General features: G+C 52.0%; 1 protein-coding gene across 2 annotated transcripts in view; it reads right to left on the minus strand.

The window, feature by feature from the left end:
• Window positions 1-15086, minus strand: part of ECE1 (endothelin converting enzyme 1) — a 93336-nt gene that overhangs the window by 63607 nt on the left and 14643 nt on the right. Inside the window, exon 1 of one of the 2 annotated variants that reach the window (XM_090268738.1) lies at window positions 9096-9188. The exons of the other annotated variant lie outside the window; for it this stretch is intronic. The gene's annotated coding sequence lies outside the window, so the exon portion shown is untranslated. Of the gene's footprint in view, window positions 1-9095; window positions 9189-15086 lie in introns of those variants that run through there. 2 annotated transcript variants of the gene reach the window in all.

The following is a 15086-nucleotide window of genomic DNA, read 5'->3' on the forward strand; positions in this document are numbered from 1 at the left end:
AGGGCCGAGCCGCATATTGGCCGCCCTGATCACTCCCAATGCAGCTCCCTCCCCTGAATTCATTTCGTTGGTAAATCGGAGGGGTCAGAGTGAGGACTCCCTTGTCATGGATGGGAAGATAGATTTTTGGAGAGACACAGGTGCCTCAGCTGCTTAGTAATCATGAATGAGTCATGTCACCTTCTTGAGCCTCAGTTTCCCCCTCTGTATAATGAGGACAGTGGTGGCTTCCTGGACGGTTGTTAGTTGTGTCAAATGAAGACACTATGGGAAGGGGCAAGCTCAGGGGCTGGCACAAAGTGTTTCATAAAAGGCAGCTCTCAAACACCCTCATTGTAGTCACAGATGTGAGGGTATCAGGGGCATGTGGGCACCGGGAGACCTTTCCTTGCACCGCAGGGCCGTTCTGATCACTGTCCTGCCAGGTCTGGGGCTCTTTGTCCACTGAGGAGAACAGCCAAGGGCTGGGAATAGGAGCTCTGCCTCGCCCTTCAGAGGCCACACCTGCTGCCATGGCTGTGCCCACACAGGGGGCTAAGACTCCTGGGCACTGGGCCCCACACAGGAACGGGAAGGGACAGATAAGCTTGTGGAAAGCAGCCGGGCAGGCCCAGGGAAGAGGCCCCGGCCCGCACGGAACCCGAGTTCCCTCTTGAGCATCCTTAAGGGGGAGATCTGGGGCAGGACAGAAGAGAAGAAGAGACTGCTTCAGTGTTCTCCTAGCGACCCAATGGGTCACATCCCTTCTGGATCCCCCCAGAGGGTGCAGATGGGTCACCTCTAGAAACATGCCTGCCCCACTGCTGCAAAACCCAGCCCCTCCCACCCTCGTGGGAACTGTCGCCTGGAGCACGCTTCCACCTGCCCACCTCCGGGCCTTTGCTTAGGCTGTTTCCTCCACATGGAGAACCTTGCCACCCGCTCTGTTCTTCAAGGGCCAATCTGTTGAGGCTCAGCCTAAGCAGTGTTTCTCTTGCCCCCAACTGAAGTACAGCAGTCCCTCCCTATATCGCGGTTCACTTACCACGGCCTCACTGTATTGCAGGATTTTAAAAAATATTATATTTAATTAGTTATCGCGGATTTTTCGCTATAAGGTTAATAAGGGACTGGGAACGGTTTATAAGTGTGTGGGAAGGGTTGATAAAGCCTTAAAATATATATAAATACTAAAATAAATGTAAGGTTCCTACTTTGCGGATTTTCACCTATCGTGTGGGGGTCTAGAACGTAATACCCGCGATAAGTGAGGGAATACTGTAGCTCCTTCTTCAGAGTTTTAGTTTCACAAGCATTTTTTAAAGTTCATCACACCGACTGGCTTCCTCTCTCCCACACCCATCCAGGGCTTGGACTCAATCAAAAGCTTCAGTCCCCAGCAGAGGCCACTTGTGTAGGACACCTGGGGGCTACTGGGTTCTTCCCCTGGAGGAACGAAGAAGTACTCTCTTGCTGGGGGAAAAATCCCTTCTGTTGAACTGGGGGTAAGAAGAGGAAAGATGTCTTGTGGGAAGGGCCACGAGACCTGAGGGAGCCCTGGAGTGTGTTCCAGAAATCCCTCAAATCAGGGATGAGGTCAAAGAGGCAGGGGTGAGGCTGTCCAGAGTCTGGGACTTACACCTAGGAAACCTGGCTGTGTGACCTTGTAGGCAAGTAACTTACTCTTGCTGATCCTCATACTCCTCACCTGTAAACCAGGGCTGATAGTCCCTGTGTCTGCAAATAGAAGAGAAGGGCCCTTGGCACCCGGGAGGTGCTTGAGCCTGGAGCAAGCGGGAGCCACAGACTGATGCTCACACCCGCAGCTCAGAACACCTCTCTGCCTCTGGCCTCCCTTTGCCAGGAGCGGTTTAAAACTCCCCTGCACCTGGCTAGAAGCCAGAGCTTCTTAAAGTTACTTACCTCCCACTGAGGGCTGGGCTGGACCAAGCCAGAGCCCATCATTCACTGTTCCTGGAGATTATCACAGCTCGCAGGAACAGCAGGGCACCTGGCAAGAAGCTGGCCTTAGCTCCCTCCTAGCCTAGCTCAGCCTGGAACCAGGCCAGGAGAGCACCCCACTTCCTCAGAGAGAATCCATAGCACTCTCCCTCCCCACCCTGCGCCATCACCCAGGCCACACTGCGGTTCTGGGGCCACATCCTAGGCACGGGCACTGCAGACTCATCCCCAGTGGGCCACGCGACATGGAGTTCTGTGGAAAGAACTCTGGGCTGGAGTCAGGAGACAGTTACCCCCACCCTGTGGTCAAGAAAATAGACCACTAACGTAAATGTAACACTGGGAAATAAATCTCTAGAACCAGACTTCTTAGGTTCAAATCCTGGCTCTGTCATTTATTGGCTATGTGACCCTGAGCAAGTTACTTAACCTCTCTTTGCCTTTATTTTCTCACCTGTAATGTGGTGCCTACCTCACTGAGCTGGATGGAATTAGTCCTTTGTAAAGTGTCCACAACAGTGCCCGGTGCACAGTGAGTGCTGGATTGGTTGGATAAATGGATGGATGGATGGATGGATGGATGGATGGATCAATATACACCTAAGCTCTGCTCTGGGGCACATAAGACCCTTCAAGAGCTTTCTGACACCCCCACCTGCCATCACTCTGATTGGCCAGGCCTGGTTCATGTGCCCCGTGAAAAGGCGGAGCAAGAGCCTGTGATTGGCACCCAACTAAATACCACAAGGAGTGGGGGAGGGGTTGTGCCCAAAGGATGGGACTGCCGTCAGCAGGAAGGGAAAGGCAATTTGGCAAACGGGACCTGTGTCCATGCCAACACCCTGACACCCAGCGCTGCAAGTTTCCTTCCTCTGCGCTCCCATGGCACTCCGCACACCCCTCCACCAGAGCCCACTAGGCACGTGGCTGTCCTGACCACTCGTCCAAAAAGTCCTAAAGATTCAAGGCCCTGGTCGGCTTGGCCCTCAGCACTCAGCTCTGTGCCCTGTTTGTAAACTGCTTTCAATAAATGAGGAAAATGAGGCTCAGGAAGTAGAAGGATGTCACTCGAGGGGCCAACCAGGATGAGAATCTTAGTCTAGGCTCTTCTGAGCCCACCCTGCAGCCTCCTCCCCCTCCCCACAATCACCAAAATCATCCTGTCAAGTCTTTGTCACGGAGACTGTAACCCATCCCTCAGGAAGCCGGAGATGGGCCGCCAGACCAGTGCCCCGTGGGGAGGGAGCTCTGGCTTTGCACTCAATTGGACACATGTTCAAAACCAGCTTCTTCCGAAGACACGTGTGATGATCTTGGGCAACCAGGATGACTGTGACGATTAAAGGAGAAAACATGGGCAAAGCGTGTGTGGGGCACCAGTGGGGCTTGAGGAATGGCAACTACTGTCTTCAGAGCTGGGTTCCCTGGCACACTCAGGGCAACAACAGGCTCTGGCTGGCTGCCCACACTGCAGGGACTGGAGGGCCACAACCCTATCGCCTCCCTTCGCCCAGCGTGCAGGAATGTTCACAACATCCACTCACCCACTATAAGCCCAGCAGGCCCCATCCCACATGCAGCATTGCCAGCTGACATGGCACCTTCTCAGCACCAGCATCCCTGACAGGTAGGAGCGTGATGGACCTGGGACCAGCAACCTGGGTTCAAATCCCGGCTCCACCCTCTACTCCCTGTCTGACTTGGCAAGTGACATGACCAGCCCTGTGCCTCGATTTCTCAGCAAGACAGACATAATAATAGTGCCATTCTCACGGGTGGCTATAAGAATTCACTGAGATAAAATATGTAAAGCATTTCCAACACTGGCACTGCTGTTTATTTGACTTGCTTGTGCATGTAAAACGAGTACCATCACTGTCTCCCACTTTGAGGAGCGGGGCAGTGACTTACTCAGGTTCCAGTGCCTGGGAACGACAGAGCCAGGACTGGATGCCAGGCCTGTCTGACTCTGAACTCTCTGCTGTTTCACTCTGCCTCTCTGCCCCCATTATTCCCTCCGGGACTCAGAAATCCTTTCTCATCCCCACCTGCCACATCTCCTAGATCTCATGGGAGGGCAACTCCCCATATCCAGCCCAGCCAATCAGGGTGACCCTTGGCCAAACCAGATGCCACAGAGCTGCGTTGCCTCAGTGACCAGGAATGTTCCCCTAACAAAGCCCAACCCAGGCTCAGCTTCCCATCTGGTCCCCATTACCCCTCCTCACCACACATGTCAGGCTTGTCTGGGGACCTGGGGGCAGCCTGGGGAAGAAATGCCTCCCCCGGGGAAGAAATGCCTGGCAGGGAGAGGGAAGAAGAGACCGAGGCCTGCGGCAGTGGGGAGCGATGGCTATACTGGCTCAAGAGGGAACAAGCTGTCGATCTACAGTCTTGGCCCAGAGAGGTCCCCAGGCGCAGAGCAGAGACAAAGGGGGTTGGAAAACCAGGGACAGGGGAACATGACAAAAAAGGGAGTGGAGGGGTGACTAAAGGGAGGAAGAGTGCCAGGCTCAGATTTCCTGGGAACAAGCCACTCCCATCTTTGGGAAGAGCAAGGGTTTTGGAGCAGAGACCTGGGCTTGAATCCCTATAATCCACTGCTGTGTGACGCTGGGCAAGTTGCCTCACCTCTCTGAACGTGCTTCCTTGTCTATCAAATGGGGACATGCAAACCTACTTCATATGGCTGTGGTGAGAATTAAGGAGGTAGTCCAAGGAAAGGCACACAGCAATTCAACTTCCTCCTCCTCTAAGAGAGTACAGGCTGTGACACTGGATGCTGAAGTGATGGCACTGGAATGTCCTGGCTCATGGAGAGACAACATGAACAGCTGAAACAACCCTGGGGTTCAACCTGAGCAACAGCATGGCCTGGGTCATGGAGGTGGTGGCACTGATGGCATTGATTGTGCACTAGAGACAAAAACTATCACTTGAGCAATGGCTTCATTCCAGGCCCTGTGCTTAACCGCTTTCTAATTTAACCACCACAGCAACCCCATGTGAGAGATGTGGAAGCAGAGGCACAGAGAAGTTAAGTAACCAAGCCAAGGTCACACAGCTGGTGAGGATACAATTCAAACCCAGGTCAGCCCAACTCTAAGGCAGTTTTGGGCATGGATGCCTGACTAGGCCAGGCAGGTGTTCTTGCCTGGGACACTCACGCGGCATTCTCAACCCCCTTCCTGGGCCCCTGAACTCCTGGCTCTGTAGCCTCCAGCCTGAGCTCCTCCTCCCCATCTCTGGGGTTTGGCTCCTACTCGGCCCAGCTCAGGAGCCAACTTGCAATTGCACAATTAACAATTAGGAACAACTTCTCTTCCAAGGGCAAGAAGAGCACAAGACTTGGTGACAAGGACACAGCAGGACTTGTGCCAGAATTCATGAGGTCTGTCCCCAGTCCCCTGCCAGGGTGGAGGGAGGATCTTTCCTGACACAGCCCAACCCAGCCAGCAAATCAAGGAGCAGGCAGCCCCTCTGCCTCTGGTCTTCCTTTCTCATTTAAATCCTACCCACCCCCTCACCTTCCCACCAGGAAGACTTCCTGGCTGCCCCAGCCCACAGCTTTCACATGTTCCTTTGACCCCCAACAACCACTGAGTCTTGATTCTTTGTCTATTTAGTCAGCGCCATCTTCACAAGATCATATTTCTTTCAAACTGTAAGCAACTTGCATTTACTTAAAAATCTTTCCTTTTTTTGCAAGCAACACTATGATATCCCTCTCAACACAAAGCCAAGTACAGGACACATAGAAGTTGCTTGATCCACACTCTACTTCTTGGCTTGGAGAACTCCCATTCACCCTTCAGAACCCAGATCAGATGTCATCTCCATGAAGTCCTCCATGTCCCATGCTGCCCCACCTGTATGAATCTCTACTAGAATTTCCTTCCCCCTGCTCTGTAATTAATAACTACTAGCCAGGCACTGTGCTGAGATTGGTACTGAGATTGTTACACTCAATTTTAAATCTATCAGTAATTCTGCAAGAGAGAGTCGATATCCCCGTTTAACAGATGGGGATTGTAAGGCTCAGAGAGGTTCAGATACTTACCTAAAGTTACACCTAATAAGTGGCAAGCCTGGGATTTGAACCCAGGTCTGTTCATACCCCAAGCAAATGATTCTTCAATTGGGTCAGGCTGTCTCCCCCATAATGGGTCACTCCCACTGACTGCATCTGAATCCTGAGCCTAGCATGGTCCCAAGCCTTGTGGTTCCCTTACAGATCAGCCCCAGAAGTGTGGTGTCAATCATCCCCAATCCCACGGTGGCATTCCAGGCCAAAGGTAACCAACTAGCTGGCCCAACCTGTCTACCAGCGTCCAGGACAACTTCAAAAGCCCTAAGCACTCTTTTCAAGGCAACTCCCCTTTTCCCCATATTCCAGGCCTCTGTGAATCTGCTTTCTCTGTCAACACAGGCAACTTCAGAGAGGCCTGGGCTCAGGAAGGAGCACAGGCTCTGGAGTCAGATGACTTGGGTTCTGACTGTTGGGACTTGGGAACATGACTTAGGCTCTCTGAAGCTTTAGTTGGCTTAGATGTGAAATGGCAAGAACCCTCCTCACAAAGGACTGATTAAGATCTTGAATGTCAAGTGTCTTCCACAGTGCCCAACACATATCTACTCGTTCAGCCTGCAGATATTTGCTATGCACCTGCTATGTGCCCAACATGTTTTTGCTGCTGTTCATAGTAGCAAAGCAAATAGAATAACATTTCTGTCCTTAAGAGGTTTTTTAACTCTGAGCAGGAACCTCTAAAATTGTTGATCAATCCCTTCCTTCAGCAGTCTTATGAGACAGTAGGCTTATCTGATTCCACTCCTTAACATAAATAACACATATATACCTTGGAAACTCCCCTGTAATCACCAGGAGACATAGACAAGGGAGCCCACAGCACTGTTTAAATAATGAACGAGAAACAACCTAAATGGCTCTCCCTAGCAGTGTGGATAAACCACAGTTAGATCCATGGGGTGGAATACTACACGGCACTGAAAATGAACTGGCTTCAACTCAAGACAGGAAATGAAGAGAGAAAAGCAAGCTGCAGAGCCTCCTACCAATCACTTAAAGTTTTAAAACTCCTAAGCAATACTGTGTACCATTTGGGAAGGCAGAAATACCTAATAAAAGTAGCAAGGCAGGCACTTAAGAAAGTAGATTTTTCTGGAAGAGGGGGAAGTCGGGAATGGGATCAGGAAGGGACATGTGTGGGAAATTCATCTGCATTTGGAATGTGTTATTTTTTGAGCTGGGTGGTTGGTTCACCAGTGTTTGTTTTTACTGAACTCTATGCTTTTTATATGTCTGAAATATTCTGCCACACACCAAAAAAGGTGTGGGCTTTGGAGGCAGACAGATTTGGATTTAAAACCAGACTCGTGCTTTGCCGCTGTGTGAGCTCCGTTTTCTCCTCCGTGAAGTGGAGGCCATAATACTCACCACTAGCTCCCAGGACTCTTCTGAGAATCAAAACAAAGGGCCTGGAGCACAGGGAAGGGGGACTGGCACACACGGGGATGCACACAGTGGGGATGCACACATTGGGGGGTTTGGCGCACAGCAGCCACTATAGTTCTTGTTGCTGTTGGGGGAATCTCCCAAAAAGAACAGCTGGAGGAGAAAGGCCAGTCCAGAGGCCTCAGGTTAAGAGTTTTCCTCATTCCAAGGCCAGGCTGGCCTTCAGTGAAACTAGTGACGCATCTGGGGCTCTGGGGGTTGGCAAATCTTGGTCCCTTGACCAGGACACACAAAGTCATGGGCCTGGGCTGGCCAGACTCCCTCCACTGCCCCCACCCTTCTCAGACTTCCTATTCCTGGCCTTCTGGGGACCTTACCCTGCCATGAGCTGGTGGAAAAGTGGGGCTCCCGCCCTGTCCAATTCTCCTCGCCTCTCCTGAGACCCTGCTCCTCATTCTAAAGGTGGAGTCTTAGCCACCTTGTACCCAAATAAATCTGCTGGAGTGGCTTTAACAGGTCCAAGGCTTCAGCAGGTATGGCTGAGGGCGTGGATCCCAGGCATCTGGCTTCTGGTTCAAATCCAGGCTCAGGGTATGACCCCAACAGTCTCGTCTGTGAAGTGGGGATTACAGAGGCTGCCGCCACCTCCCTCTCAAAGGGGTGGTGAAGAAAACCTGTAGACAACAGGATCTACACCTCAGCAAGGCAGGCACCCATTCCAGGTGCCCTGGCACTGACTGCTGTTAAAACGATTTCTCCCAGCTTTGGCACAACCCAAGTGGCAGTTCTGTTGGACTCCAAGATGACCCAGGGTGAGAAGAAATGTGTGGGGACAAAGCAGGGTAAGACCTGTGGCCGAAGGTGGCAGGAAGTGGGAGCAAGGGGGCCCTGCATGGGCTCTGAGCCACCCAAACCCAATGAGATCTCCCTGTTGGCATAGGCACGGAAATTTATCAGCGTTCCTGCGGGCCCAAGGGCACTGCTGGGGCCCAGCTTGGAGAGGGCAGCAGCCAGGAGTCGGGCTGGCTGTGACATCTGATTTCACATCATGACGCATCTGGGGAACATCCCTGTACTTTCCTAACCCTGCCCAACCCCCATTACAAAGATCAGCCTGGACGAGGGTTATCTCTGGAGACCAAGGCCCCAGTTCTGCCTCGGCCACCCACACTGTGAGTCCTTTGGGCAGACGACTCCCCTCTCTGGGCTTCAGTTTCTCCACCTGTAAAATGGGTGGGACGGCATCTAAGGTTTTATCAATCTGTGAGATCCACTGCACCAGCTGCACAACTGGAGCCGGCCAGTCTCCCTTCCCAGCAGGAGAAAGAGGCCAACGCCCTAAGCAGGGTCAAACTGGCCCTCCTCACCCAGCCCGGCCAGTCCCCCAAAGTGCTATGCTAAAAAGTAAAACAGGGAGGGCCCTGGCCAAGTAGCTCAGTTGGTTAAGAGTGTCATCTGATACACCAAGGCTGAGTTCAACCCCTGGTCAGGGCACATACAAGAATCAACCAATGAACACATAAATAAGTGGAACAGCAAATCAATGTTACTCCCCCCACCCCCCGCCTTCTCCATTCCTCCTTCCCTTCTTCTCTCTCTCTCTAAAAAAAAAAAAAAAAAAAAGAAAGAAAAAAGGTAAGCCAGGGAAGCAGCTTACAGCAATTAGGAGGCAACTTACAGTGAATCAGGGTCCAAGCAGAGCCTGCATGGGACATGCGGCATCAGCAGGGGCTGATGGAAAGGAATGTCATCTGAGTTACCCTTTCACAAGCTCATCCTCTCAGCAAATCAGATTCTGTGCGCTTTTGCCGGGGTTGGCTCTGTATAACTATTCCCAGGGCTCAGTTTCCTCATCAGCTACGTAAAAATAATAAAATAGACCAAACAGGTCTTTTGTTGTTTGATGTGATAAGATGTTGTGTATACACTACTTGGCACATACTAGATGCTCAGTAAACGCTGGCTCCATGGCACCTCCCTGTCTGTCTATCAGGGAACCTCCAGCACCAAGCTGGCAACCAGGAGGTCAGCCCCCCACCCCGCCGACAGGCCGCCGGATGTTTACACTGGCCGTCAGGCCCCTGCCTGCCTGGTACAGCCTGAATAAACACACGCAGTCCCTCAGATCCTCAGATGCTGTCTCTTGCCTCCCAGGCTGGTCCTCCACAGGTACCCCTGCCCACCCCAGATCCTCTGCTTACAGATTCTCCTCACAGATTAGATTGGGTTTGCTGTGTCCAGCTGATACCTGGCAAAACACTCAAGCCCACGATGGCCTCCCGAACAGGGGCAAAGTGAGAGAGGGCCAGGCCCTGGCAGTCAACAGCCATGTGCACTTGGACAGCTTCCGGGAGGCTCAGTTTCCTCATCTATAAAATGGGGATGATAACAACAGGGTCCATTCCACAGCGGACAGTGACAATTAAACGGGGTAATGTGATGAAAGCACTAAGTGCCTGGCTCATAAAAGGCACTGGAGAAATAAGCTCTTAAAAAATTTTATTACTGTTTTATGGGTAATTGAGGAGTTTGGCCAAGCAATCAGTGGGCCCTGAGAGCATATCTTAAAAATAATAAAAAATTCTTGGCCAGATGGTGCCAGGCACTTCTCACGTATTATCACCTCACTTCTGAAAAGCAACCCCAGGAGATGTGATGCATCATTACCCCTAATTTCGCAGGTGGGGAACTGAGGTTCAGAGAGGTTGAGTCACTTACATGGGGGTCACACAGCCCTTGTTAGGTGGAGGAAGCATGTGCCTGATCCAGAGCCTGTATTCAAATCTCCACACTCATGCATGTGCCTGTAGGAGCCTTATCCGTGTGTCTTCCCTCCCAACCTCCCTTCATTCTGGAGATGCCTCCTCAGGTCTCGGCCTCCCCTAGGCCACGAGGGTACTAGGAGCTGCCAGTAGTCCAAGGCTCAGCTTTGCGGCCCCTCCTGCCCATTGCCTATGTGGTGGCAGGGTGGGAGCAGGGGGGACGTGATCATCTAAGATGTTTCTCCCTTGCCCTGGGTGTAAGCCTGTAGGATCCTGCTTCTCCGGGGTCTCCTGATCTAGAAAAGGGAGAAGGAACTACTGTCTATACACCACCTACCCCGGGGCCTGGCACCGTGGGACATTTTCTTGTGTAATCTTCATGACCGCCCGTGCTAGAGGAATTATTATCCCCATTTTATAGAAGGAGACACCAAGGTTCCAAGAGGTGAAGGCACTTGCCCAAGGGTCGCACAGCCAGTGAGTGGCAGAGCTGGGAACTCAAACCCGGGTCACTGACTCGAAGCCACAATCCTGGCATTTACCAGGCTGCCTCTGTCATCCTGGGGGAGATAAGACACGACACAAACAACCTAACACAAACCAGAAATCAACAGCGCCTTCAGGAAGGCCAGATAACAGGCTGGGACATTTACAGAGCAGGGCTCGGCCTTCCTGCGTAAGGCTGGGAGTGAATAACACAGAAGGAACGCCCTGTGGGGTGGGGGTGGGGGGAGTACGTCCTGGGGGTGCCCGGCAGCCATGCCAAGGAAAAGGCTTTGTTGGGGACACAGGCCCAGGCACACAGGGCTGACCACGGGCAATACCCTTCCCTGTGCGGCTATGGCCAGTCAGGGCCTTCACAGGGAATCAACACTTAATGAATTATTTTTATTTTTGAGAAGGAAAAAACGAGGCTCAGAAAGGGAAGGATGTTTCCTTAAGACCACAGTGCTAGGAAGGGGCAGAGATGCCTAATTCCCAAGTCCTAATGAAACTGTGTTTGTGCCCCTGGACACTTCTCATTGGTCTAGTCCCGCCACCTCGCTCCCCTCTCTGGCACTCCCTGGATGGCTTCCCGGCGCTCCCTGACCACAGCTCCCACGTGGCTCACACAGGCAACTGGGGCAACTTCGGAGGTCAGCATTACATCCCCATTTTACAGATGAGGAAACCGAGGCTCAGAAAGATGTCACAGGATAGCTTCCCAGTGAGGTGGACTGGGGACAGAGGTGTGTGTAGATGAAACCAGAAGACTCAGTTCCTAACCTGAGCCCAGAATGCTGCTCTCCTCTCTAAAGATTGGGGACAGGTCAATGCAGCCCACCCCAGTCCTCTTAAATGCTTCCCTTCCTATGACTGTGGGCACCCGTGGGCAATTTGGTGGCCCTTTGCCTTCCCAAAGCCAAGGGATCTGGCTGCCATGGCTGCCATGGAAACTAGAGGATGCTCTGAGGGCAAAAGACGAATCCATCCTTCTCACCTGGCTAGTGCAAAGAGCAGGCCAAAGGCACGAGCTGGGGCTGTGACAAGGCCCCTTCTCCCATGGGTCCCACCCCAAGGCCCCGGGCCTTACAACAAAAATGGCAGTGACAACTGTCGGCATAGGAAACAGCAAGGTAGTGTCATTTTGGCCCCAGGAGTCAGAAGCTGGTCCAAATGCCTACTCAGGAGGAGACAGAGAAACCCAGACGTCGAGGGGAGAGGGGAGGAAGAAGGACTGACAGTAGGACAGTCACAGTCAGAGAATGGAGCTGGGAAGGACAAGGGGGTTCAGATTTAGGAAACATTTCCTGAGCCTGGAAAACATGCCTGGCACCAAGCTGGCACTTGCCCCAATTAGTTTTGTCACCTGGTCCTCTAAACTGTTGTACCCCACAAAAGATAAACAAGAATTCCTAATACTGATGAGAGAAATTGAGGCTGGGGTTGGGGGTGAGCCCGGCCCAAGGACACAGGTTAGGGTGATGGAGGGAGAGAAGAGAGGCACAGGGTAGCGCATGCTGGCGAACACAACACAGGTGTCTGGGTGGAGGGGACAGTGGTGGGCCCGGGCTTCAAAGCTCCTAGGACCCTGGGCCCCAGGCTGAGGGGGCAGAAACCATCCCTCAACCACAGGCCAGTGGTTCCTCTTGCCAGGTGTCGGCCAAGGACAGGAGGTTTATCTCTGTCTTTTCTAAGCATCACGTGGAACAGATAAAACACTGTTGTAAGTTCATATCCCATCCCTGAAGGTCACTTCCTCTGTGACCTTGGACAAATCATCTGTTTTTTCTGGGCCTTCTCTTTCGTTACTTACTTATTTAACGGTTTATTCTATTACAGTTGTCCCCATTTCTTTTCCCCCCCATTTGGCCTCCTTTCAGCCAGCCCTCCCTTCTGGACCTTCTCTTTAAAATGAAAACCTGAGTTCAAATCCTTCCTCTACCATTGCCTAGCTGTGTGATCTTGGGCATATCACTTAACCTCTCTGACCCTCTATTTCCTCATCTGTAAAATGGGTCAGTTAATGGTACCGATATCAGATGAGAATAAATAAAAGTATATAGGTTAAGCACTTAGTACATATCGGGCCCTTGGTATTATTAGCTGGTATTAACATAACATCCTTTTTATTGGATTATCAGGGGCATTCTTATACCTCTAAGGAGTTTTTGTATATAGGTGGGAGCATTTCTAGTTGCCAAATGACTGGGGAGTACTAGCATTTAATCTGGGGACCACAGTTAACTTCCTGCAATGTGTGGGACAGTCCTACAAAAATTTTTAACTACCTCTCTCACAAAGCCAATAGTGCCTGCATTAAGAAGCACTGGCTGCTAATCGTCCCCACCCCCACCAACCCCCCCAGTGTCCTTGATCTTTCCAAGTCCAACAGGAGGCAGCACAGGCCGGTGCATCTCCCAGGTTGGGTCAACCTGCTTTCAATCCACCTCTGCTGCCAGCAAGCTCTGAGAATTTGGGAATATCATGTCACCTCCTTGGGTCTCTGTGTCCTCATTTGTAAAAAGGGGACACCAATTTGTGCTTTGCAATACTGCCCGGGGCTTAAACAGGGCAATGGTTACAGAGCACCCATAGCGAGGTACTTGGGAAACAGCGGCCATTGCTACCGCAGAGCAGGACAGACAGTGCCCCCGGGGCAAGTGGGCAGGTGGGTGGGGCGAGCAGATTGCTGAGTTCTCAGAACAGCCCCTGCACACCAGCACCCACTACCCCAGTGTAAGCTGAGCTGAGTGGCCTGCTTTCCTGCTTTCCTGCAGCTCACTGGTCCCCACAGGACTCAGGGAAAGGCAGGCCATTGGGATCCCAGCATCTTGCTGGTTAGAGCAAGCGGTGGGTATGGCTTGGAAGGGACAAACGGGCATTGCCTTCTTTCCAAGGCAGAGGCCAGTGGGGGCCTGCAGGGACAGCCCTGGGCTTGGGAGATGGGAGGGAAGAGGGGAAGGCCTGGGAGCAAAGAGGCCGTCTCAACAAGGGCTTGTTAATGACATTTCACAGCTTGCTGCTGGGTGGGAGTGGGGGGGACAGAAGGAGGGAGGAAACCAGACATTGACCAAGCACCCAACTATGCACCATAATGCTCTACATATATTTCATTTTATTCACACAACAACCCTGCGAAGTAGGTGGTTCTGCCCTCGTTTTACAGACCCCAAGACTATAAAGCTCAGGCAGACTAAATGATTTGTCCAAGGTCACATAGCTTGGACATAATTAGGATTCTTTCTCTCTCCCAGTCTTCTTCCTCTGCTTACTCCCTCCCTCCCTCCCCACCCCACCCCACCCCACCCCATGCTGAAATCTCATTCAGAGACCTCAGGCTCTGACCCTGCCCCCCGTTGAGCCTCATTTCACAATATGCCCCTGTGACTCCGCTTTCCTTTTAGTCCTCCATATTTCCTTAAACCACAGGGCCTTTGCACACACGGTTCCCTGTGCCTAGAATGCTCTTTCCTTTCCACCTAACTCATATCACCTCCCCTTCGGATGACAGTTAAGAGTGTCATGTCTGCAGAGAAGCCCCCTCTATCCTCCAACTAGGTCACAACCCCTTACTACAGGCATGGGCAGCACCAGGACCCTTATCTGTGTGGCATTTGTCACTGCTGCAATTTCATGCTTGTCTGAGATTATCGGATAAAGCTATCTTGCCCCTGCTCTCTTCTCACATAGGTTAACAGATATTTATCAACCACCCACTATGTGCCAGGCACTGTCCAAGGTACTGCAGGGACAGTGAGGAACAAGCCAAGTAAGGTCTCGGCACACATGGAACACATCCTAATGGCAGGAAACAGACAGACAGAGGGCACAGCGCAGGCAGAGGGGTGGAGGTGGAGCGAAAAGTACGCTGCACTGGGGCAACTGTAGCTGTCTGGCTGAAGCAGAGAGCACAGGGCAGGGCAAGGCCAGAGATGAGGCTGGAGAAACAGACAAGGACTAGACTGTGTTAAGTGCTAAGGAGAAAAACCGGGGGGGGGGGGGGGGGGAGGCAGAAGATGGGAGGCAGGCAGTTTTCAGTAGGGTGGCCAGGAAAAGCCTCTGAGGAGGTGACATCTGAGTGAAGACTCAAAGGAAATGAGGCTGCAAAGCAGCCTCATTTCCTGGTTTATTTTTCACAGCTATGGGTCACCTAGAAAACAACAGGGAAACTGGGGGAGAGTATAAGACTGAACCCAGGCTATCAGTTCCTCTCTAGGGAAGATGATTAGGAGCAACTCTGTGCCTCCCACCCCCATCCCCAGGCCCTAGCAGGCATCACTCATAGGTCGAATCCATCACACGTCTCTCTTCCTTGCTGAAGCCAGAGTTCCAAGTCCTCAGAACAGCCAATCAATAGGGCTGTTGCAAGTATCCTGCAGCTGGTTGTAAAGATCACAGAGGACTTAAGAGAAGAGGACTTGGGG

This window comes from Furipterus horrens, unplaced genomic scaffold (assembly GCF_987537825.1).
Source record: "Furipterus horrens unplaced genomic scaffold, mFurHor1.1.pri manual_scaffold_3, whole genome shotgun sequence".
In the NCBI taxonomy this organism is placed as follows: domain Eukaryota; kingdom Metazoa; phylum Chordata; class Mammalia; order Chiroptera; family Furipteridae; genus Furipterus; species Furipterus horrens.